Genomic DNA, 26,166 nt, shown 5'->3' with positions numbered 1-26,166 from the left:
AAGGGGATCAGTCAGATATATCTCAAAATAGCAATTTGTAAGAAAAAGGAGTTTGCCATAAAGGAAAAAATAGGCAATGGGAGAAAATATTTGGAAACCACTTATATGATGTGCTTAATATCCAGAATATATAAAGAAATCCTGCAACTCAAAAATAGAAAGACATTCTACCCAATTTTTAAAATCGGTCAAAAGACTTGAATAAACATTTCTCCAACAATGGCTAAAAAGCACATGCTTCACTTGTTATGAGGAAATTCAAATCAAAACCACAATCAGATATCACTTCACACCCACTGAAATGGCTATTATTAAAAAAACAGAAAACTACAAGTTTTGGAGAGCATGTGGAGAAATAGGAAAACTCATTCACTGCTACTGGAAATGTGCAATGGTTTAGTCATTGAGGAAGACAGTTTGGCAGTTCCTCAGGAACCTAAATATAGAATTATCACATGACCTAGCAATCCTGTTACTAGGTATATACCCAGAAAAACTGAAAGCAGGGATCTCATCAGAATTCTGCACATCAATTTTTATAGTGGCATTATTCACAAATGAAAAAAAATATCAAATTAACCCAAGTGTTAATCAACTGAAAAATAGATTTTAAAATGTGCTGTATACTTAAGATGGAATATTACTCAGCTGTTAAAAGTCTTGATGCATGGATGAACTTTGAAGACATTATCCTGAGAGAAATAAGCCAGAAACAAAAGGGCAAATATTGTATGATCTCAATTTCATAAACTAATTATCATAAGCAAACTCACAGAGTTATAATCAAGAATATAGCTTACCAGGGGATAGATTGGGGGAAGAGAATGGGGAGCTAATGCTTCATTTATGCAGAATTTCTGTAAGTTGAATGTAAAGGTTTGTTTGGAACTGGATGGTGATGATGGTAGTTGCACATTATTGGGAGTTAATTCACAGTGCTGAATTATGTATGTGAAAGTGGTTGAAAGGGGAAGTTTGGGGTCTTGTATGTTCCTAGAATGACAGTTAGAAGATAAAACATGGAACTATATAATACAGTGAACACTGTTGTGGACAATGGACTAGGGTCAATACTACAAATATAAGAATGTTCTTTCATGAATTATGACAAATATATGACACTATTACAAAGTGTTAATAATAAGCTGGTATATGAGAAAAAATATAATGTTAACAGTGGACTATAGGTAAGAGTACTATTTTAATATTCTTTCATCAATTGTTACAACAGTACCACACCAATGCAAAGGGTCAACAATAGTGGGATTTAAGGGAACATTGTATTTTTTACATGACTTTTCTGTAAACCTACAACTTCTCTAATTAAAAATAATTTTTTAAAAAACATTATGCTAAATGAAAGAAACCAGACATAAAGTACTATATATTGTATGGTTCCATTTATATAAAATGTAAATACAAATAAATCTATAGAGATAGAAATAAATTAGTGGTATGTAGGGCTGGGGAAGGATAGTGAGATTGAGAGGTGACTGCTAAGGTGTACAGAGTTTTTCTTTTTGGAATAATGAAAATGTTCCAAAATTGATTATGGAGATGAATGCAAAATTAAAAGACATTGTTTGTACATATTGGATGAATTGTATGGTATGTTGACTATATCTCAATAACACAGCTTTTTAAAAAGTGCTTATGTAAAGGATAAAGAATGAAGGCTGGAAATAGGTGTAAGAAAGTGATGTCTAGGAGATTCCTGATAGTGTTGTAAGGTGGTCTACAAAGAAATTAGATTTCAAGGCTTAAACAATTCATTTGTGATTATAAAGTAAAGACACCGAAAGTATCCTAATACTTCAGAGGTTTCTTATTTAAAGAATAGAGAGTAACTATATTTTACACTAAAAATGGTTAATCCATCATTTATTGAAAAATGTCTCTTGGGGAACTACTATGTGTCAAAGACAGATTTGAACATATTCTTAAGCAAGAGAAGGAGAGATCAATATGGTCATGAGACTAGGATGTGGTGGTCATTCGCAGATCAGTGTTTCTGAAAATGCAGTAATCTATGGAAAGGATGGGTGGCAGGCACTGTAACAAAAGGAAGACACATTCCCATGGGGAGCAGATATGGAGGAGTCAGATGGGATGCTGCGGAGGGACTCAGGGATGGGGAGAAAGAAGGTGAAGGGCCTCCAATTCTGCAGTGCAGTAGAAGACAAAGCCAGCTGCTTAGGCCAGAGCAGTTTATTAAGATAATAGACTGAGAAGTCTAGTGAAGATCTGAAACAGACACTACAGTAAATAAGATAGAATATTAAATAGAGGAATTTTTAAAGGAGAAATTAACAGAAATCTCAGATGAGAATAAATAGTCATACCTGTGAAGAACAGGGATGACCTGCAAAGAACAATGATACACTGGGATACTCCAGAGGAGTAAAAGAACTGCCGATACCAGTTCAAAATCAGTGAAAGACTGAAAGAGATGGGAGGAGAGGGAATGTCGACTTTTCTGGAACATTGGTTACCGAGCATTAAGCATATATATTATACACCATGAAAAAAAGAATAGAAGGGATATTTCATGCCTTTGAAAGAGTTTTAAAATCTAGTAAAGGACATGGTACTTACATACATTATGTTAGGGAGAGAGTTCAACATTTTTCATAAGAATTAAGAGTTCATGTTGCAAATCTGAAACAAAATACTTTTGGGAATAATTAAGATAGATGAACTTGAAGAGGTTTCTTGAGGAAGGTGAAGTTCAAGCAGAGATTTAGAAAATAGGAGAAAGGTAGACAAAAGGGAGCTTCCAGGCTGGCCAAGGTATAAGAGGAAACTCTGAGACTGGAATGAATCAGCAGAGTTAAAGGCGAATGTCATCTTCTAGTTTTACCGCAGCCCCATTTGTAGCTCTCTCCCAGGCACAAGATCTGCCAAGGTCAAGTGTATCAGAGGAAGTGGACAGTGTAAATATTTCTCTTGACTCCCAAGGGGCAGCACAATTAGCACTTGCTTACGCAAGAATAGAAGAGATTGATCTTTTAGAAATCACTCCTGTCAGGTAAATGTCTTATCTGCCTATAAAAAATGACTTAACCTTGCCAAAATTCATTGTTGCTTTAGTGCAGCTGTGGAAACTGAAGGGAGCTCAAACCAAACAATGACCTCCTTCTCTGCCACCAGTTCCCACAACCAAACAGAGAGAAAAAAGATATATAATGCTGAAACCTGGTTCATCTTGCAGAGGACAGCATCCATTTGCCCTTCAGAAAAGGCAATTTTACATTCATTTCAGCCATTGCCTGTAATTGAGTTTAACTGCAAAAAAATCCTTCAGTTGACCTACAGTTGATCTTTTACTTTTTCTTTAATACAATTGCTCTGAAAGTCAACCAGTATGTCTGAATTGCTGGAATAGGAGAAAAGCTTTTTAAAAAATCAGAAACATAAACAAGCAAAAAAGTGTCAAAGCCATCTGTTTGGGGAATATCAGAACTGATGCAGGTAAATAATTAAAACAGTAACTAAGTGGACTTTTTTCCATAGAAAAAGAAAATTTCAGACCACATGATATAAAATTATCACATATGAAAACTAATTAAAACCCTGTCAAAGGAAGCTTGTCATCTCTTATACCTCAGTAAGTGAACAAGAAAATAGGACAAGGTTGCTACAGAAATGGGCAAAATAATTTGCTTTGAAATTTGTCATTATTTGAGAGAAACAGGAACCTGAGTTGTTTATTCTTGGAATTTTATGATTATTTTGGTCAGAAGTAAAGTAGAATTTGGACTAAGCTAATTCAGAATACTTGTAAATTACAGAAGAATTTAAATTCATTGTCACATGGCCTCTGAAGTTCATGTCATCAAATCTTGTGTTAACAAACAGCAAAACAAAACATGCAAACAAACAAAAAAAACAAAACTAAGGAATTTCATTCCAGAGGTATACTATCTTAGGTTGCTAGGGTGCTATGAAAAATGACACCTTATGCATTACCTTAAGCAACCAGAATTTATTGCCTCAAGATTTCATAGACTAGAAGGCTTACTTTCCACCTGTTGTTTGCATTCTGGAACTAATTTGCCAGCAATCCTTGGGGGTTCCTCAGTTTTACCATCACATGGCAATTTCCTCTCCTCTTTCTTCAATGTTCTGTTGACTTCTGGCTTCTGGCTCCTCTCCATGGCTTTCTCTTACACTGACTTCTGATTTCCTTCTCTTTATAAGGCCCCAGTAATCTAGTAATCTAGATTAAGACCCAACCACATTCAGTTGGACTATACCTTAATTTAAAAAACATCTTTGAGAGAGTCTATCTATAATAGGTTCACACCCATAGAAAGGTGGGCACATAATTCAATCTACCACATGTATAAAAGGAAGATAAAATGGGTCTGAAATGAGAATCAATTGCCTGATTTCAATTCTTAGCTCATTTAGTATTTAGGTTACATGGTCAGTCCATACTTGCCATTAGCACTATCCCATCCATGACCTTCAGTTGACTACTTTACCTGTACATTTACTTCCACTTCCTTATCCTTGTATATTTGGCACACATAATTAAATATATTTCATTTCAATGATTTTGCTATTATTTACTGATAACCCAGATGATGGAGGTACACCTTGAACCAAAGAGCAGACCAGTCCCAGGAGTCCAAAGAACATGGCATGGAGTCACAGGCCTTGAAATATAATACAGTTTGTCCTGTGGGTTTCAAACTTACTTGGGACCTAGAATTCCATTTTTCCTTGCAATTTTTCCCTTTTGAAATGGGAATGTCTATCCTATCCTTGCCCCATCATTACACTTCGGAAGCAGAAAATTTTTTTTCTAGGTTTCACAGTTTTACAAGTAGAAATAAATTTTGCCTCAGGATGAGCCATAGCTAGAGTCTCACCCATACATGGTTTGAATAATTTAGCAGATGACATTTGGAATTTTTTTAATTGATTATATTTAGATGTAATTTCAGACTTAGAGGTGATTCTGGATGTTGGTATGGAATGAACACATCTTGCACATGGGAAGAATATGAATTTTAGGAGATCAGAAGGCAGACTTTTGTGGAATGAATTCTGTCTCCCACCCCAAAAATATGCCATGTGGCAGTTTCTAAGATTATTTATGAATTTCAAAAAGAGAGATTATGTTTGTAAACTTGTCTGTTCCCCTGGGTGTGATACCCTTTAATTGCACAAGATTCAGCTGAGATGCATTGATTAAATTATGTTAAGGTTTTGTTAAATTATGTAGGGCTTTGGTTCGACCACATCATTAGGGCAACTAAATTTGAGTCCCTGCCTCCTTTGTGGGCTATATAAATGGACACTCAATCAAGGACACAGACAGAAGCAGGTAAGCAAGAAAAGAAGAAGAGAGCTCCATAGACACAGAAGTGGGTCCTGCAGCCCCAGGAAGAGATGAGCCATTCACCTGATAGTTTATAGCTGTCTTTGTGAAGAGACCAGAGCAGCTGAGCCTGGAAAGAAATGAGCCCAGGGAAGAGATACGAGTTATGCAGCCTCCATCTTGCTTCAAAACATGGTAACAGAGTTTGGCAAGTAAGTAACCTTAAGTTGGACTCTTTAGGGCCTTCTAACTGTAAGCTTTTACCCCAAATAAATACCCTTTATAAAAGCCAACAGATTTCTGGTATCTTGTAGCAGCACCCCTTTGGCTGACTAATGTACAGATATCTGGGAATGTGACCTTATTTGGAAATAGGGTCTTTGTCAATGTACTTACAAAAATGAGGTTCTACTGGATTGGAGTAAGGTGTTCCCTATGCCAATATGACTGTTGTCACTATAAGAAGAGAGAAATCTGGATACAGAGGGAAGATGGTCTGTTAAGAAAGAGGCAGAGATTGGAGTTATGCTGCCATAAATCAATGAATGCCTGGGACTATCAGATACTGGAAGAGATAAGCAAAGAAATTTCTTTAGTGTATTAGTTGGAGATCTCCAGAGAAACAAAACCAAAAGGATTTCTATGTTAATATTAAGGTATTTAATATAAGAATTAGTTTAGATGACCCTTGGGGTTAGCAAATCCGAATTCCATAAGACAGGGCACAGGTTGAAAATTCTGATAAAGGTGAGGTTGAATTCCCCAGGAGAAGCTGCCTAGCCGAAATAAAGGCAGAAAATCTTCTACCTCACATTGAAATCTTCATTCTGGCTTTAAGACTACCAAATCATTTAATGAGTAGATTCCCTTAATTGCTGGGGGAAATCTACTTCGTTGCTTGTAGATGCAATCAGCCACAGATGTAATTAACTGCCTATAGATTCAAATACCCTCATAGTAACAAACAAGCCAGTACTTGCTTCACCAAATAATTGGACACCATAATAAACCAGCCAAGTCGACATATGGAATGAACCATCACACCCAGAAACTTCTGAGGAAGTATATGCCTTTCCAGCATTTGACTTAGGACTTCTAGCTTCCAGAACTGTGAGAGAATAAATTTCTGTTATTTTAAGCCACCCAGTTCGTGGTACTCTGGTATGGCAGCCTTGGGAAACTAAACCCATCTACCATCTCACTATCACACAAACCAACCCCCTCCCCAATATACCTATGTAGTTTCCTTTCTCTCTCTTTCTCCTTTAGTTTGTTAAATTTAGATGTCTGTCATGAATTCTTAAAGAAAATCTTGTGAATAATTATTCTCACCTTTTAACTGGGCATTCCCTAATTAGAACTGAACTCATAAAACATATTTTTAGAACCCCCAGTAAGAAGTGCTTTGTGTGCATGATCACATATAATCCTGCAAGATAAGGAATGTTATTTTAATTTAACAGATGAGAACAGTGTTGACTGAGACAATACATGACTTGCCAGAAGCCACAAAGCCAGAAAGCGGACACGGTTGCTATTGAAATCCTTTGTATCTTTCTCAAATGCCTAGGTAGGTGAGTATTATGCTTTACTGACTAATCTAAAATGAAACACCCTTGTATAAAAGGTAGAATCTTCATTTGTGAAAGGAGTTAAGCTTAAATTCAGTAAAACTCTGCCTAATATAGAACATTATTTGGAACAGTTTTACTCAAAGTCAGGAGCTGAATTTACTTTTGGTAATGTTTCTTATTGTCTTAAAACAGGCCTGAATTAGTTCTTATGGGAATAAATTTATAAAATAAGTGAAAAAAAAAAGAATGTATAACTAATAAAAGCATCTAGGAAGGGAATTCAGCTTTCAAATTAATGATCTGGAATTGTAAATGTTATGGAAAATAAAAATTACAATATTATATTTTTAACACAATGAAACAGATATTTTAGTTATTGGTATAAAAGCAATCTTAGTTGAATTGGACTCAGAAAAAAACAAGATGATAGGTAAACATCTCACACAAATGTGCCTATATCTGTCACATTGTAAGGAACTCCATAACATTTTTCATACTCTTACTTGATAAGGTATTTCACTTTGGGGTTATTCTAAGAAAACAGTTTTGCTTTCTTTTTTTCCAAATATAAATCTTTACAATATTGATAAACCTTTTAAAATCTTGTTTAGTCTGATTACAGCATTATTTAGCACTGTGTGAGTCTTTTTTTAATTCATAAATTAAAAGAATATACAGCTTCTTCCTTTCCTTAATTCTACACTCTATGAGTCTCTCCCATAGGAGGATACATGCTGGGAAATATCACAGCACAAAACTCTTTGGATGCCATTATATGATTTTACATGGAGGTCAGAGAGAGCTAAAGAAAGTCGCCATCTGCATACATGAGCTCAGTACAGCTATTGAGATTCAGAGATGACCTTTTGATCCAGGTGTCCAGCACTGATAAGCTTCAGAATGTTAGGTCTGAGACTTACTTGCTTTTAGAATCCCCTTAGTGTTTACCATAGTGCTTTGCTCATTCAGGAACTATTTATTGATTTAATGAGTAAAGCAATGTATTCTGTAGCAGAGCTGACAGCTTTGTAAACAGGAATAGCTTTTTTTTTCCTTCTTTTTTTTTTTTTCCACCTCAGTGAAAACATGTTAGAGTCAGGGAATTCTTTCTCCATGAAGGAAAAAGCCTAACTAAAGATAACAGGGTGATCTCAGCTTTTGGACCCTGAAAAGTATATGCCTAGCACCTTAGGATTGTAAACAGAACAGTAAAACACACTTGATGCCTTCTCCACTTCTCCAGACCAAATCATCGTCATTGTGAATGGATTCCTGGACCTTTCTGTGGGGCCACCCTAGCTGCGGTAATCAGAGTCAAAGGATGCACAGGATCAGACACACAAAATCATCCAGTAAAGAGGGCAGTAAGAAGTCAGGAGTTTGGAAAGCAGTGAAATCAGTGAAGCAAACTAAACAAAAACTAAGCTGTCATCAGCATGGATGATGGAAATCATAACCCAGGTGAAAGCAGGACTGGAAGGTCAAAGGTAAGTTATGATGGTCATCACCATAACACCAGACATCAGGACAAGAAGAGTATCATGACTCAGGCTTCTAGGTTACATTCAACAAAATGCCGACAGCAAGTCCCGTCACAAGTTGGGGGGGTCATACTTTGGTGCGTTTATATCCAGCAGCTAATGGTGATGCCTCTTTCTCTCCCTGACTCTCACACAAAATTTAATATCTAAGCATTCAGCCTGCTGACTTACCTCTGCACAAATCTTCACACTGATTTTCAAGCTGTCACTTTCAACTTTCTACTATCTGTTAGTTCTATTTTCCCATTTTCCATTTTCAGAAATACTCTGGAGCTGAGACAATGTAGCTTTCTGCAAAGGAAATATTAAAATAGTTCTTTTTTATCACCACCAAAGAAGCTGTTAAACAATTAATAGTGAGTTTCTGTAAGACCATTGTCAGTTTCTTTAACTCAGATGAAACTATCTGGCTCTTCTCTCTGACTTTTGGAACTGAATGTATTAGCTTAAATAAGTGAATATGCCATTATTTTTTCTATCTTACTTTTCATGACCATTGATATAATAGATGTCAAAATGGAATCCTTTTTTCATTTTCTATATTGTTCTGATCAAGAGGGCAGAAAGGTAATACTGCCATTAAATGGAATCCAGAGTCTCATGAGTATTCAGGACTTAGAGTAGCTGACATTGGCAAGGATTAGAGAATGAAGAGCACTGAGGATAGGTCCATAATAAAAATGTGGTTTGATCAGAAAAGACACTGCTTGCCTAGCTTCTTTTATCTGACATCTAATCAAACTGGAACCAGATTTTACTGGGAAAAATTGTATTTGTACTACTGGATACCATCCATTTCTATAGGCTGAAAAAAGTGATCATAATTCTTAGCTGGTCACATCATTTTCTTCACAGGGTAAATGACCCCGCTAATAATGTATCTAGGAAACCAACAATATAAACAGTACTTGACTTCTCATATTACCCTTGCCCATAAAATAATTAAGATTTACAATTTTCCATGTACCTGAAGATTATGTAAAGATGAAGAAAATACAAATGGTCTAAGGAATAGACCTTATATTTCCTAATCATTTGGTTTTGCTTTGCTTTTTAAAAGCAATAGTAGCATAAAACACAATGTAATATAATGAGAACTTATTGATCATACCATTGATGACAATATTAATACTTTATATTTTTATATTTCTGAGCTTTAGAATTTTTTTCCATACACCATTTGTTTCTCATAAAAACTTTGTGAAATAAACTTTATTCTGATGGGGAGAAGGAGCCTAACATTTAATGAATGCTTACTTTCTGTTGACATAATTTAGATACTTGAAAGTATTTTATCTTTAATTCTTAAAATAGTCCAGCAAGGTCAATTTATAGATTAAGAAACTGAGGCTCAAAGATGTTAAGCAACTTTTCCATGTTCACACAGTGAATAAGTGAAGTTCATTTATTTGTTCACATATAAAACTCTCTACTTTTCTTCCACCTGGATATGTTTGCAGTATGTCAGACTTTAGGTGTCCAAAACTAACTTTTTAGTTGATGTTTTCACATCTGCTCCTTACCCCATTTTCCGCATCTCAGAAAATTGTAACATCTTATTTTCAGTCATTCAAGCCAAAATCCCTGGAATCATACATAAATCTTGCCTTTTATTTTCTCTCATCCACATCAAATCCATCAGCAAATACTCTTGGATCTATCTGATTTATTTTGATCCAAACCATTTCTCACCACTTCTACTTTGGTCACCTCTGCTCTGTTATCACCATCACTCATCTGGACCGTTTAAATAGGCTCCTGTATAGACCCTCTAATACCATGGTCACTCTCTGTATAGTCCATTCTCTTCAAAGTGGCCAGATTGGTATTTTTAAAAAATAAGTCACATCACATCACTCTTCTGCTCACATCCCTGTCATCACTCACCATTTCACTCAAAGTCCTAATCATGGTCGTAAAGACTCTACATGAACTGTCCTCTGCTCTTAATATTCTCTCTTTTCTTCTCTCTCTCTTTCTCTCCATGCCCCCCCCCCCACTTCTTTCTCCTTCTTCCTCTCCCTCTCCTTCTCCCTCTCTCACTCACCCCACCCCAGTTACATGGCCTTCCTCTCTGAGCAAGCCAAGCACACACCATTTCATGCATTTGCAAATCCCTCTGCCTACATTGCTCTTCCTTTAGGTATCCACACACTACTTCATTTCATTCAGGTCTCTGATCACACACAACCTTATCAAAAAGAGTTTCTATAACTACTGTGTTTAAAATAGTATACCAGTCATTCTCTTTACACTTTCCCAACTTTAATTTTCTTCCTAGCACATTGTTAACTGATATTTATTTATTTGTTGTGTTTTGTTTTCTATCTAGTATTACTTGAGTGGAATCTCCAAGAGAGCAATGACTTCATTGTTTTCCAGCACTGTATTTGTAGTGTCTAGTCAGGGTCTGGAACAAGTAGACAATAAATATTTGGAACCCTCAAGACTAGCACTGTTGTATGGGATCATGCAACAGGAATATAACCTAGACTGGTATGACTGGCAAGGTTACTTACAAGCGTGGTGTGACTCCAATAGTAATAAAGTGAGACGGCAAGGCAAGAGGGTTCCAAACAGATGGAACAGCAGGTGCAAAGGCTGCCAAATATGCTAAGGGCAAAGCTCGTTTGAAGAAGTCAAAGAGTTTCAGTATGGAAACATTAGCACACACTAAGCAAAGGGAGAGTAGTAGAAGATAAAACTCAATTAGGTTTGTGTTATGCATAATTCTTTTTCCTATACCCAATGGAATCTTAATGGACTAGACTTTTTAAAAGATCAATCTAAAATATGGAGACTGGATTGTGTTATGAAGTATTCATGTGGAAATATCAGTGAGGAAGCAACGATAACAACAAAATATGGTAGCAATTACCATAGGGGGAAAATAAATGGATTCTGAAAAAATACAGTGAATTAAAACAACTGTTTTTAGTTTTAGTTCTTATTAGAACTGGGCGATAAGAGCCAGGTTAAGCATGATTCATAGGTCATTAGTTTAAATAATAAGATGGGGCTTATTTTGAGACGCTTTTGATATTTAAGTGAAAATGTCAATTAAGCAGTCATATATGGAAATCTGAAGCTCATAAAAGAGATCTGGACTGAAAATAGCAATAGGAGAGTTGTTGGCCTGTAGATGGTTATTGAAGCCTTGGAAAAGAATGGGATTGCTCTGAAAGTATATTTAGGAACAAGCAAAGTGGAACCAGACAGAACCCGAAGCTATTTCAACTTTTAACAGGAAGGTGGGGTAATAAGATTCAGAATGGAATGGATTGGAATATGACTGCGAAGTGCAAAAAAATGGAGAAAACACATTTTAGAAAAAGTGCAAAATTTAGAATCGGGCAGCAGTTAGATTATTAGAGAGAGTCTAGTGAGAGCTTAATTGTCTTAGGTTTTTCTCAAGCATGTTTCAATGTTCATTTTAAGGTGTCCATAGAAATAAAAAGTTTCAGATAGAAAACAAGTGCTCTGGATTGATATCCAAGATGTTTGAAAAGCCAAAGAGATGTGGATCCAGGTCACAACTGACCTAAGAAGAAGAACCATGCTCTTCATTATATCAGGAGAAGAGGATGTTCTCTTAGACAGTAATGGGAACTAAACTAAGGGGTGGTGGTTTATTTGTTTCTCACAAACCCAAAGCTGTTCCAGAAGATACAATCAGTACCTTCTGGAGAAAAATATTCTGTGATACCCAAAACAGTTTGAAAATGCTTAAACTTTTACCAAAATATTCTTTTGGATATTATCAAGGTGGCCCCTGTTTAACTTACCCTTCAGGATGTCTGTCATTTTACTCTCAGGCACACAAGTTGGGTGGTTATTGCTCTCTGAAACAGGCCACCTACTCCAAAATCCTCATTTTTATTTCCTTTGACTGATTTTTATTTCCTTTATGCTAGATTAGCAGTTAGTTGTTGGCAATGCAAGAAGGAAAAAAAAAATTCCAGTCTTGTGGAGATTCTATAAGAGACAGAAACATATTATTACAACACAGTGTGGAAAATGCTGGAATGGAGGGAAGTATTTTCAATATTATACTTACTACATGTTAAGAAACTATGAACTCGTGAGGCATAGGAACATGCCTCATTCATCTTTGCCACCTCTTTAGCACAATAACTCTTATATACCTCCAAAGAATTAAAAAATCATCATAGTACTACTGATAATTGGAAACATTGGTACAAAGTCTGTATTTATAAATACTATCATTAACACAATGAACGAGCCTAAAGGCTTTTTGTTGAAATTCCATTTTTAAAAAGTCTCAATCATTACAAGATAAAGACTATTAGAAAGTCTAAATTTACTAAGAAGGCATTTAAAGGACTCAGAATCTATACAGTCCATATACCTTTGTCAAATACTTTAACTTTGATTTTAATTCAAATACATGGCTTTTATCAAATACATTGTGCTGTTCATCTCCTTCTCTAATGTAGTTATACATTTTAAAGGATAACTGTAGAGATAAGACTCTTTTAAAATACTAATAATTATGTTAAATTTCAAAATATACATAGTATATATACCTATTATTAATTTTGAAATCCTAAGTGTTCTGTGGTTGTGTAGTGAGGCAGTTTATAACTCCAGGAATAGCCTGAAGAAAAATCGTAAATCTTCATTACTTCAGTAGTTCTCTTAGAAGATCATCTATAGCTCAGACTTACAAGTCATTTACATTTAGAAGCCTATAGAAGAAAATAACATATAAAATCCCTGTATTTAGATTACTATTTCAAAGTGTTTGTAGAAATAGTTTCAATTGTTGCTATTACTCTGAAGGATTGATGACGTTGGATGAATGATAATATTGATTTGTGGGAGTTCTGATTATTGCTGTGATCTCAAGGTGAAAGCTCCTAGATAGTAGAATATTCTCTATTTTGATTTAAGCAATATACACAGGGAAGAGTATGCTATATATAATTAATGAAATGTACCTGAAAATATTATTGAACAAAATCTTCAGAGGTACTTTCACCTTTATGTGTACTTTTGCCACTGTAGAGTTTGCTTATTCATTTCTTTTTTAAAGCACGGACTTAGCATGACATTTTTGCTGGTGATTTCTGTATTTTAGGTCAGCAGCAACAAGAAAGATAACAGAGAATTATTTACTTTAAAATTCAATTCTGTTCTTACTTTTGTTTATTTCTTTTGCCCTAATTTCCTGGATATTGAAAGGCAAAATACCATAATAGGTGAGGAAGATTCTAGAAATCAATGCCTTAGGTTCAAATTCTAGCTCTGCCACTTAGTATGTGACTTCCAACAAGTTTTACCAAACTTTCTGTGCTTTGATTTTCTCATCTGTAAAATAGGGATAATAATGTACTGCCTCAAGATTAGTTTTAAAAAAAGAATTAAGGCATGAAAATAGAGCAAAGTATGAAGTCAGCAGTCAGTAGGCATGAGGAGTCTCTGTCAATATGGTTTTTATGTATATGGTTTTGGATTATTCTGAGCACTTTGCCTGAACCTTCTAGGTTTGATTGTAGCAATTCTAGTACTTGGAACTAGATAATCAATATTAGATTTAACTTAGACATGTAAGTAAATAAGCACACACAAATAAAATTAAAGAAAGTGTTTTGATAGAATTTTGCATAATAGCTGACATAGCAAAGGACTTATGGGCACAATTGTCACTAGAAAATAAAACTACTTAAGATAGCTGAATTGAAATTTCCCCTATTTCAAATTACAAATTACTTCATCTTTGACACTTGTCACATCCTATGTGTTATTTCTCATTAGGCCATTAGCACTGACTGCCAGGTAGCAAGCAAAATACTCAATTTATTTTTCCTCAAAGGGACCATAACAAAGTAAATATTTGCCCTTTGCAGAGTAAAATATGTATCTTGCTAAAATTCTGGAGGCCAGAGAGGGATCTAATAAACTCTCACCCTCCAATCCAAGAAATTAGAAATAGATTCTATAAAAAAGTAAAATAACATGGATTTTCCAAAGTAGGGCCCACTGCACTCCAGACACATCTGTAATGACTGTATATCTACTTTGGCTGTCTCTGGAATCTTGCTGAGACGTGCATAAGCACGACCCCTCTGATGACCTCCCGACACATTTTGAAATCTCTTAGCCATATAAACTCATTTGTCTTTACCATTTCCCCCTTTTATTCAAGGTCTTTTTCTACTTGCATCACCAGCTGGTGATGACAGTAATCCCTCGGCACCAGGGAGGCTCATCCCTGGGAGTCATGTCCCATGCTGGGGGGAAGGTAATGCATTTACATAGTGAGTTTGGCTTAGAGAGGGCCACATATGAGCAACATGGAGGCTCTCAGGAGGTAACTCTTAGGTACCCTGCAGCTCTCAGCCTAGTTGGAATTTCAAGTACACAGGCTCATAAGCATAGTCATCAAGTATCAAGGACCCATCATTAGATCATTCTTCTTCACTGATCTTTGCCCTTGCACTTGGGGGATTGTTGCTGTTCCACTGGGGAATGCGACAGAGCTCCCCAGGCTAGGAACTCAGCACTCCCTCAGTTATCCTGTGTAACTCTATCTACTATGACAATACCCAACAAATATCCAAACATTTATATATCTTATATACATGCCCTGGAGAACTCCCTCCCACCCATGTGTCCCCCATCAATGACACTCCACACCAGTGCTCCTACCCTGCCATAGTTGAGCCCCTCTGTGATCCAAAACTCCTTAAAAATGAAGTCTAATATATTGCCAAATTCAATTAGTAGGAAAATGAAATAATAATGATAGGTTTAAATAGTAGAAATAGAATACATAATAATTTAGAAAAACTAAATAAAATAAAAAATAAATTGGGGTATTAAAAAATGAAAACTATCATAAAACTTTGTTTTTGATGTTTTGCCTTTCATCACAGTAATAGGTGTTGTCTTGTATGTAAAGTGGTAAGGCAATCTTTTCCATTCCTTCCTCAGTGTCTACATCCTTTTTAATTTTTAATTTTGTCTTCAAAAACGTTTTAGATCACAGTAAAGTCACATACAAAATATAGGGGACTCCCATATACTCAACATCGAACCCTTTTCCCCCTTTCCCAGCAATGATCTTTTAACATGTGGATGTTATATTTGCTACAGCTGATGTAACCTCTCTACACATGCCTCTTCTGTCACTTACTGAATCTGGGGTTGGTGCATGCTCAGGAGACTTGAATCTCTGGACTGGCCATATGCCAGCTGGGCCCTGAGCCTTAGCAGAGGTGCAACACCTACTCCCTGATTCATTGGACTTACCCAGGTCAACTTACAGGGTGATAAGGATATTCAACCACCAACCAAGGAACTGAGAGAGTCTACAACTGCAAGCAGGAGAATTGCATCCATCAGTCATTTGGGATCTAAGCGCCCTCTTGATTTAGAGGTGGAGTGGACATTGCCATACCAGGGTCTACAGAATGGAGGAATAAAATATGGATTAGAGTGGACTTACTGGTATTCTACTATAGAACTATTGTGACTCTAGCAATGAAAGAAATTGTATCGTTGATGTGGAGACAATGGCCATAGGAGTTGCTAAGGACAGGGAAAGGGAAGACGTATGATATGGGGGCATTTTGGGGACTTGGAGTTGTCCTGAATGATACTGCAGGGACAGATGCAGGACATTATACATCCTGCCATAACCCACTGAATGGACTGGGGAGAGTGTTAACTACAGTGTAAGCTGTAATCCATGCTGTGTAGCAGTGCTCCAAAATGTATTTACCAAATGCAGTGAATGTGCCACCCTGATGAAAGAGGTTGTTGATGTGGAAGGAGTGAGTGGAGTGGAGAGTGGGATATATGGGAACCTCTTATATTTTTTAATGTAACATGTTGTGTGATCTATGTATCTTTTAAAAAAAAAGACAATAAAAAGTTTGCTACATTAAAAAAAACATGTATTTTAAAAATAGTAAAATTTAACCTTTAGCTCAAACTTACAAAAATTTGATAATAGATTGTTTTTCCTCTTTTTTTGATTTTAGGAATTAACATCATAATGAACTTTTTTTGAAAACCTCCACTGGTCCAGGAATCATGCCAACCACTTTAAATGAATGATTATTTTTTTATGCTCAGATAACAATATGATGTGGCACTTTTGTCATCCTCAGTGAATAAATGAAGCACATAAAACTCAGGAATGCTAAACTGCTTGGCCAAGATTACCTAGCTAATAAATCTATAAGGTTAAAGCCTAGATTATCTGTCTCTAGAATCCATGCTCTTGAACTTTATGTTATGTTGCTTCTTCAAGAATCATTAACAATGTTCAAACCCCAAACTTTTATTTAATCTAAAATTATTTTATTATCATACTCTGAAAATGAAGAAAGTCTTAATTTGACTACAAGAGTACCGAGGTTCTTCAGATTATGGGATCCAAAGCCAAACTACCAGAGTTCAAATCCCAGCTTTGCTACTTACCAGCTTTATATCTTGGGGCAGTTTATTTAAAGTCTCTAGTTTTCAATTTGCTCATGTGTTAAAAAAAAAAATTGTTGCATTATACACTTATTGCAAAGATTACATAAGAATATATATAAAACATGTAGAACCATGCCTGGACAAAAGGAAAAATGTTCGATTAGTATTAGCTATTATTATTTTTACTAGCCAAAAGAAAAAAACTTGGGCTCTGTGGAAGATTGAGTTATGTTCCCCTGAAGAAGCAAGTTCTTAATTTCAATCCACAATCTCTGTGAGTGTAAACTTATTATAAATATTTTTGAAAATGTTATTTTTGTTAAGGTGTGGCCAACCGAAGCAGGGTGGGCCTTAGTTTGAGGCCTTATAAAGAGAAGAAACCAGAAGCCATAGACTGAAAAGGCCACAGGGAGAAGAAGGTGGAAGGCAGAGGGTACCTGAGAGAAAAAGAAGAGAATATTGCCAGGTGACTTGAGGCAGACATACAAAACAAGGAACCCAAGGATTACTGACTAGCCAGAATACTACCTCTGAAACTGTGAGACAACAAATTATTGTTTGATTGATACACCATTATATACTTATTGTTATATCTTTATATAGCTTTATATCTGTGCCATTCTTTCACTTTTAACCTCTCTATATAATTACATTGGAAGTATATTTCTTGTAGATGTCATATAGCTGAGTCATCTTTTTTAATCCCCTCCACCAATTTCTGACTGTTATTTTGTGTATTTATAATTTATATTTAATGTAATTAATCTTATGTTAGAGATTAAGTTTTTGTTTTTTGTGTGTGCTCTGTTCTCCATTTTTATCTCTCTTTTTTTCCCCCTTCATTCTGTGGCTTACTTTAACTTTCCTAGAATTCCATTCTTTATTTCTCCATAGTATTTCTATTTTAGTGGTTGCTCTATTTACTTTACATATATATACATGCACTCATAACATATTAGTCAAAAGATTTCATTATTTTTCTTGTTTGGGTGATATATAGAAGCCCTATTTCCCTTTACCTCCTTTTACCCTTTCCGTTTATAAAATAATTGTTCTAAATATTTCCTTTGCATATATTTAGATTCACATTGGACAGTGTGATAAGTTTTACTTCAACTCTCAAGCATAATTAAAGATATTTAAGAAGAAAAGGAAATCCTTTTGTTTGTACCCCTATTTTTGCTTAACATGTTCTTTCTTCCTTCACAATGTTCCAGAGTTATTTCTTTTATTGTTGACTTTCTGTTTAGAACATTCCCTTTAGCCATCTTTTTAAGATAGGTCTGCTGTCAAAACTACTCTTTTTATTGTTTTCCATCTGAGAATGTCTACATTTCCAACAGATAGTTTTGCTAGAACTAAGATTTTGGTTTTATCTTTTCTTTCAGCACCTGAAAACTATTGTGCCACTTCCTTCTGGCTTCTGTTGTTTCTGATATCATTTTAATTGTTTTTCTTCCTTAGGTAAGGTGCTGGGTTTTTTTCTTTTTCTCTATTTCTTTTCTCTGTCTTTAGTTTTCAGAAATTTAATTATGATGTGTTAGCATAGATAGCACAGGTTGTTTAAAGATAATAGATGGGTAGATAAGTAGGTAGATAAGAGATGATAGGTAGGTGGAGGTAATGTATACACAACAGGTTAATATATACAAATATATATTTCCTTGTTCTGTCAGCTGAGAAGGCCTAAAAGCAGTGGCACCACAGAAGCAACAAAACAGACCTGGCATCCAGACCTTGATTCCTAGAACCATTGTCCAATGAAAGAAATCGGTTACCTTGGAAAAATGGTTGATTCTAGAGATAGGGCCGGGAATATACGAGATGAACCTTGAGAGCATTTTTTATTGCCAAAAGTTAAAGAAGAGCTAAAACAAACAAACCAATAAAAAAAGTACCCAAAGCAAACAAACAAAAATAATAATAAGGATATGTCAAAGGAGTACAGGTACCAAAGAGCCCAAGAGCCAAAGCTGGAAAAATTTAAACAACAAAATATATAAAGTAGTTTTAGATTATAACCCAAAATAAAAAATAAATACCCATTAATCAATACTGATTTAAGTAAATGGTTGAGTAAATAAATGGGAAATAATAGATGAATCCAAGGCAGAAGAAGTCCATGAAATGTATGTAGTGATTCCACTCTCAAGGAGGTGAAGCAGAGCTCACATTTCCTTAGGTATGGACTAGGCATCGTAACTTCTTTCCAGAGAGTACAGACAGGTAAAAGGGAAGAAAAGACTAACTTTACAATGAAGAAACCTGACCAAAACTATTTTACCCAGGTAATCAAACTTAATATCAACAGTAATAATTAATATTGACAGATTGTACCATTGATATGATGGGTGAGAATGATACTTTATCTCTGTGCTCCTTCTTGCCAAAACCCATAACCCCATCATGAGTAAAACATCACATGAATGCCAGTTGAAGGATATTCTACAAAACACCTCACCAGTACACTGCAAAAATCAGGTCATCACAAAAAAGTTAAATCTGAGAAAGTTCACCGCCAAGAGGAACCAAAGGAGACATGAAAAATAAACGTAATATAGTATCCTGAATGGGATCCTGGAAAATAAGAAGGAAATTAAGTAAAACTTAAGGAAATCTGAATAAGGTATGAACTTTAACAATAAAATTCTTGCATTAGTTGTGATAAAAGTACTATCCTAATGTACTATGACAATAATAGAAGAAATGGTAGAGGTATACGGGAATTTTATATACTATCTTTATAAATTTTCTGTAAATCTAAATCTATTCTAAAATTAAAAGTTTATTTTAAAAGTTAATCATATTTTTCTACTATAGCTTCTCATTTTAAATATGCAGATGTCATTTCTGTTTTCAAAATGTTACCATTTTTAAGCTTAGGAAATTAGTCAATAGAATGCTATCTTACAAATAGGGAAATGATGCAAAATTCATAAAATCAGATTAATCGTGGAGATGGCAGAAATCTATGCAATGTTTCTGGTGCTCATATATAGATGACCTGAAAAGTAAAAGATAAAAATAATAATAATTCAGAATCCTCCTGGCCCTGAATACTGGTTGGAGATTACATAGTTGAAGGACTTTATGAAAGTCACCCAAGAGAGTGTTCAAGTCTCTTGCCTAATGAAATCTCCTGGGAGGGAGTTCTCCTGAATGAGAACTTGGTTTATCATATGACAACAGTATTTGACACTTAACTACCTGTTTAGAATCAAATTTTCTAGAATCACAAGGGATAGTTGGTTATTTGTTTGTATGTTTGTCTGTTTCAACCCCACCACACTTATTCCCAGAAGTATAAATATAGAAATATTATTTTTTTTAAAGGGAAGCAGCTAGGAAAAAAATGGCCTATTGATAAATTAATTTCCCACTTAACAAAAGATTGTTTACAGTTATTGATATTATCTGTCCAGCATTGTTTGGTATGTTGATTCTTTCTTTTAGTGACTTGTGTATAGCAAAGGTGTTAAATTATTCAGACCTGGTTTAATGTATACTTCATTCCATAATACAGTTTTGTCACCTTTGCCAAGTTACATCTCTCTAAGCCTCAATTTTATCCTCTATAAAAGGGGAGAAGTAAAACTTACCTCACAGAATCGTTGTGAGACATAAATAAGATGATGTATATAAAGCATTTTTAGTTTCAGGCATATGATTGTGGTCCCATATCCAGTAACTTGAAATAGTGGAGGTTGGATAAGATTATTGTTAAATGATATTTTGAAATGTGAGATATTTCTAGGAAAAAAAAAGGGATAATGATTCCATTTTTACCTCTTCCATATCTACAAGGATAGGAGTACATATTTCACTTAGGTTAAGAATTCCTAAATATTTCAGAATGAACACTGTTTCTTGAAATCAAAACATTTGCAGATTCTGATACAATTATTTGATAGACATTAAAAGTGACAATATTTGACCATAATCTATATTTGGATAATGCTTTTAAATATGTTTAATTTAATAATCCCAATAGCATCTATTTGCACTTCAAAACTGTAATATGCATGTATGTAAGCTTTAGTTTTCCTCAGTCTAGAGAAAAATGTAACATACATATGGATTTTTTTGCAGGTACTCCTTGTAATCACTTCAAAATCTTTATGAATCCATGTCCCTCTATTCGGGGAATGCTAATTTAAACCATATCTTTTGAGAAGTTAAATATATATGTATCACTCGTATGACTGTCTAGTCATTTTTCACTATTTAAGTGAAAAAGACTTGAGAAAGTACTTTTGCTCTACTACTGCAGTTGTTTTCATACACTGACACTGAGAACTCAGCCTGGGTGTCATCCTTCTTTTATCTTCATAAACAGAAGAACATGAGAAAAAGACCCAAGTTCAGCTTCTGAGACCTTCTGCATTATATAAATGACCCAGTAAAATCAAAGCAGCAGGGAATTCTGTATTACATCATGTGTTGGCACAAGAAATACACAATATAAACAGCAAATAAACATTGCCGTGCTAGTCACTGTTAGAGGCAGATAAGGATTTGTGACAGATACTGATGGTTATAGCTGTGTCTGCTATGCCCGGCCTTCTAAAACAGGACATTCATATATGGTGTATATTGCCTGTCAATTTTCTTAAAAAGGCCAGTGGCTTTAAATTCAGAACCTGGTGCTGCTGAGGCTTATAGGCTCAGATAAGGAACTGTATCTATAAATACATTACCCAATCAGCAAAAGGATTGATTGATATATCCAAATATACAAATTGTGTCTGCCCTTGAGCCTGTTACAATTTTATTGGTCCTATAAAATGGTAAGAAAGTATAATCAAAACTAGAATTACATTTTGTTTTAATTTAACTTATCTCTTCCATGCTTTCTGCCCAGCATCCCAAAAAAAGATTCTGGTAATAGAAATGGGATGATCTGGTTTGATTTGAGAAAAGCAGCTACTTTCACCCTGAAGATAGGGTCTGGATTGGAATGGGTTAACTTTTGTGGTTGATGAAGGTGAAGGAAGGAGATTTCTAAGTAGAAAAAGCACAGAAACTGAGAGAAATGACTGGGAGGCCTTAAAAGTCTATGACGGTGGCCTTTCCTTTTACTTGACCCACGTCCCTCCCTTCATAGGAAGTCTGCATATTCAATTCTCTGAAAATAGATTGAGAACTACCAACTGTGATGATTAATTTTATGCACCACCTTGACTAAGTTATAGTGTCCAGTTGTTTGGTCAAACACTGGCCTTCTTGTCCAGTGAAGGTGTTTTATATATGAGATTAGCATCTACAATCAGTTTCATTAAATAAAGGAGATTATCCCAGATAATGTAGGTGGGCTTCGTCCAATCAGTTGGTGGGCCTTATGGTGAGAACTAAGGACTTCAAGGGTCAGAAGGAATGCTGCCTCGAGGCTATACCCTTCACTCCTTCCTGAGTTTCCAACCTGGGGAATTGAGACTCAAGACTTCAACATCACCCTTACTAGAATTTCCATCCTTCATCCTGCCCTGAGGAATTCAGACTGGGCAGCCCCTACAATCATATTAGCCAATTCCTTAAAACAAATCTCTTAAATATATATACATATATATTATCTATGTATGTATGTATGTATGTATGTATATGTATGCATGTATATACATGTAAACTCTTAACTCTATTCCTCTGGGGATCCATCACTGATACGCCAACCCCTGATTTAGAATGGGGAGAGCTGCGCAGAGTCTCTTAAGACCAGAATGTCAATATGGAGGTAGGTGTCTCAGGAAGAATGTGAGTGGAGCAACCACAGGTATATACATGGATTAATCCTTGTCCTATAAAATGTGAGAACACCTCCTCTGGCCTTTAACATAGAGTCCCAGTAGATCCTTGTGGCCTGCACTCAGAATCCCATTGGCTGTCCAAGGTAAAAGAGGCCAGGTTTTGGAGAAGAATCACTTCAGCATGAGTAATAACAACAGTGGTACTTTCCTGTTGGAGTTTTCAAACAATCTGGAGTGTCCCGGTATCCTTTTCTGGAGCAGTCAGCCAGGCAGAGCCTTCGCAATCACTTGTCAACAAAAGGGATTTGGCGGGTGTGAGATACCACAGAAATTACCTTCCATTTTCAGCCAAAGAAAGAAAAAAAAATGAACTTATAAATTAGCTGTTGTGCTAATAAGTGGCACCTTGTTTATGACCCTTGGCACGTGATCTCTGAAATACTAGAGCTTCAGAAGAAAAGTATAGTAAGAAGGCAAAGACAATAGGAGATAGAGTTAAATCTGAATTGAAGTCTGAAAAGACAGCAGTGGAGAAATAAGCAGAGAAGAAACTAATCTCTGAATGGCAGGGATGACTCCCAAATCCCTCTCCTGAGATCCATGTCTTGCCTACTGGACATTTCCTCCTGGCTAAACCACAGGATAAGCCAAAGGGTTTTTGTTCCAAGATAAACCACACCAGACTTTACCTCTATCAAAATGAAAACCACACCCTATTTGAATTGTAATCGAATGTAATCCACCATCCCCTCAGGCATTGAGCATCCTGAGTCTTATTGATCTTTGTTTCCCCAGTGCCCAGAACTATATTCACTTCTTTGAAAATTCTCAATAAATACTCATGGATTAAATAAAATAATGAATTAATGAAAGAGTGGTTAGGAAAATTCTGTTTTCCCATTTCTCAGACATAATTTAAATTTAGTACCAAAAATTTATTTTTACTCAGTAAGGTTATGATCACAGACTTTCTGGTATTCTAGGCTGTTAGAAATGAAAAGCGCAAATATCGTATTCTCCAATTGCAGAGTCCACTAATGCCTGCAGAAACTTGAATACTACAATCAATGGGTTTATCAATTAGCATAAAACAATAGTAAAACTAACAGTTCTTACTTGTGCCACTACTCCTGAGCTCTTTCAAGTTAAAGATATTTTACAAAAAAAAAAAAAATTTGTATTTACTATAACTTGAAGTAGTGCTTGGAAATCTGATTTATCAGTAGCCTATAAAATTGTTAGGAAACACAAAAACAGTAATTTCTCTCTTTTTTATTATTACTTATAACTTTATGGGCATTTTTCAACTGTAAAAATAAAGCAGGTTAGTTTACGGTATAAAAAGGCAAATATGGGACCTGGCAGATAACCAGAGCTGTGAAACATGTGGCCATGGGCACCATCCCTGAGGGAAAGACCCCACACGATGTCTGCTGGAAGAACCTAGCAAGAATTCCCCACTTGGAATGGAATTTCATCCAGGATTAAGGAAAAGACCTGGATATCCTCAAGGGCCCATACCATTGGGCCCCCTGGGGGAATTGACAGGAGGGGTAACCAATCAAAAGAGCAAACCACTGGGACTCCTCCCCCAAACATTAACAAGGGGCAGGGTAATTAATGGTTTAAAAAGCAAGTGCAAAAAATAAATTGCCCTGTTTTTCCCCTTTACTCTCTGCCTGGGCTAGCATGAAAGTACACCTGGGAATTTACAATATATAATGGGGATTTGTAATCTGTAAATAAGTCCTTTTTAGCCCTTTTCCTCTCTTTCCCTGGACCAGCCTGTGCCTGGGATCCATGATCTGTTATTTTCTCCCATTTCTCTTCTCTCATCTTCTTAATAAACTACTGGCTTAAATAAACTGTCATGTACTTAAATTCTTTTTTGTAACATAGCCGAGAACCTAGAGAAAACCCAGCAGCAAAAACATTGAGTTCCAAATATGAGTTATATGTGAATGCTCTCTTTTGTTGCAGATGGCTGTTTCATTCCACACATAGGTAATGTGAGTTTGCAGTGATCCACCCTGTCTGATTACTACCCGGCCACAAGTTATGATTACCCAAGCTCCCATTTCTCCACAATGACATGTCTCATATTGTTTTAGATTTCCCTTGAATATATATTTCAGTCATTTCTTCTGCCCAAGAAGCAGGCATATCTTATGATTTCCTATTAGCCCACCTTTTCTGAGAAGTTTATTTAGAATGAATAAGTAGTCAATGCATTTAGACCTTATTAATGATACTAAAATATTTTCTCATAATTCACCTTCACTGTTAAAATGTTGAAAGATGAATAATTCAAAAATACATGAACCACAGAAGACAATTCAGTCTACCAAGCCAAAATCATGAGAATAAACAAACGCAGACAACATTGTGATTATGCTAAAAGCCATTGACTATACACTTTAGAAAGATCATATGGCATGTGAATATATATCAATAAAACTGCTTAATAAGTAAGTAATTATGCTAGAATAGCCTGAAATAGCAGCTATGTACTTCAAGGGAAGCAGAGAGATTGAGAAGTGAAGAATTTTCTTGTCAGTTTTTTGTTTATTTTTATTATTATTATTACTGAGATAATGAAAATGCTCTAATAATGATTGAAGTGATAAATGTACAACTATGTGATTGTACACTTCGGATGAACTGCATGCTTTATTAATATGTATCAATAAAATTGATTTGTTTAAAAAAAATAAGTGCAGAACAAGGGATCTATTAATTTTCTATATTTTGAACTACATTTGGAGAACTCATATTTGGAAACGGAATCATTGGGAAAACCACGGCCATGTAACATTCCTTCTTCTGACTGACAGAACCTATAAAGACAATCAGTTTGTTTTTATAACAACATATTTACGAATATCCCTTAATATCTCTCTTTGATGTGTTGTTAATTATTATTGTTTATCATTTTCCAAAATCTAAAACTGCTCACCTTCTTGAAGTCACCCAAGCAGTACCAGGGACTGCTTTATAACACCCCAAAGAGACAAGCAAGGGAGAAGTTACAAATGTATAACTGGTGTTACACAGGTAAATGCTAATTGTTATGTAAAGCATCCGCCTCTTTCCTGACAGAGCAAGGTCCTAAGCAGTTGTGGTAGATAGTACATACCTTTTAAAACTTGTTTACCATAGGATTTCATTTCACCTGATAACAAGGTAAAAACAGCAGCCTTTGTCATTGCAGTGTGAATGGCTGTGTACTTTCTTTTACTGATAATTTATCCCAAAGCCCATAGCTCAAAGTTGGTATTATGGGAACAAAGCTCAGGAGTTAAATGAAAAATCAGAATTATACAGGATAATATTATCAGCTATAGCTGTACTTTAGATTTTTCTCATCCAAAATACTGGATGATACTAAAATAACACCAAACATTTTTCCATCTATATTCAGGTGAAACAAATGTTAAACACTAAGTGATACACAGTATTCAAGAAAAATAGGACACCACTTTTTGGAAAAAAGAAAAACACATGCCTAAAATTGAATATTACATTTTATC

At 35.4% G+C, this 26,166-nt stretch overlaps 1 long non-coding RNA gene across 2 annotated transcripts in view; it reads left to right on the top strand.

Annotated features, from left to right (window-relative positions):
- Positions 1 to 6,819: 6,819 nt before the first annotated feature.
- LOC131280605 (uncharacterized) overlaps positions 6,820 to 26,166 on the top strand; it is a 43,135-nt gene continuing 23,788 nt past the window's right edge. Inside the window, exons 1-2 of one of the 2 annotated variants that reach the window (XR_009188266.1) lie at positions 6,820 to 6,903; positions 8,147 to 8,390. This is a non-coding gene — a long non-coding RNA (uncharacterized lncRNA). The remainder of the gene's footprint in view (positions 6,904 to 8,146; positions 8,391 to 26,166) is intronic. The other variant, XR_009188267.1, reaches the window with a different exon arrangement.

This window comes from Dasypus novemcinctus, chromosome 12, assembly GCF_030445035.2.
Source record: "Dasypus novemcinctus isolate mDasNov1 chromosome 12, mDasNov1.1.hap2, whole genome shotgun sequence".
Taxonomy (NCBI): domain Eukaryota; kingdom Metazoa; phylum Chordata; class Mammalia; order Cingulata; family Dasypodidae; genus Dasypus; species Dasypus novemcinctus.
This window is presented reverse-complemented; position numbering and strand designations above follow the sequence as displayed.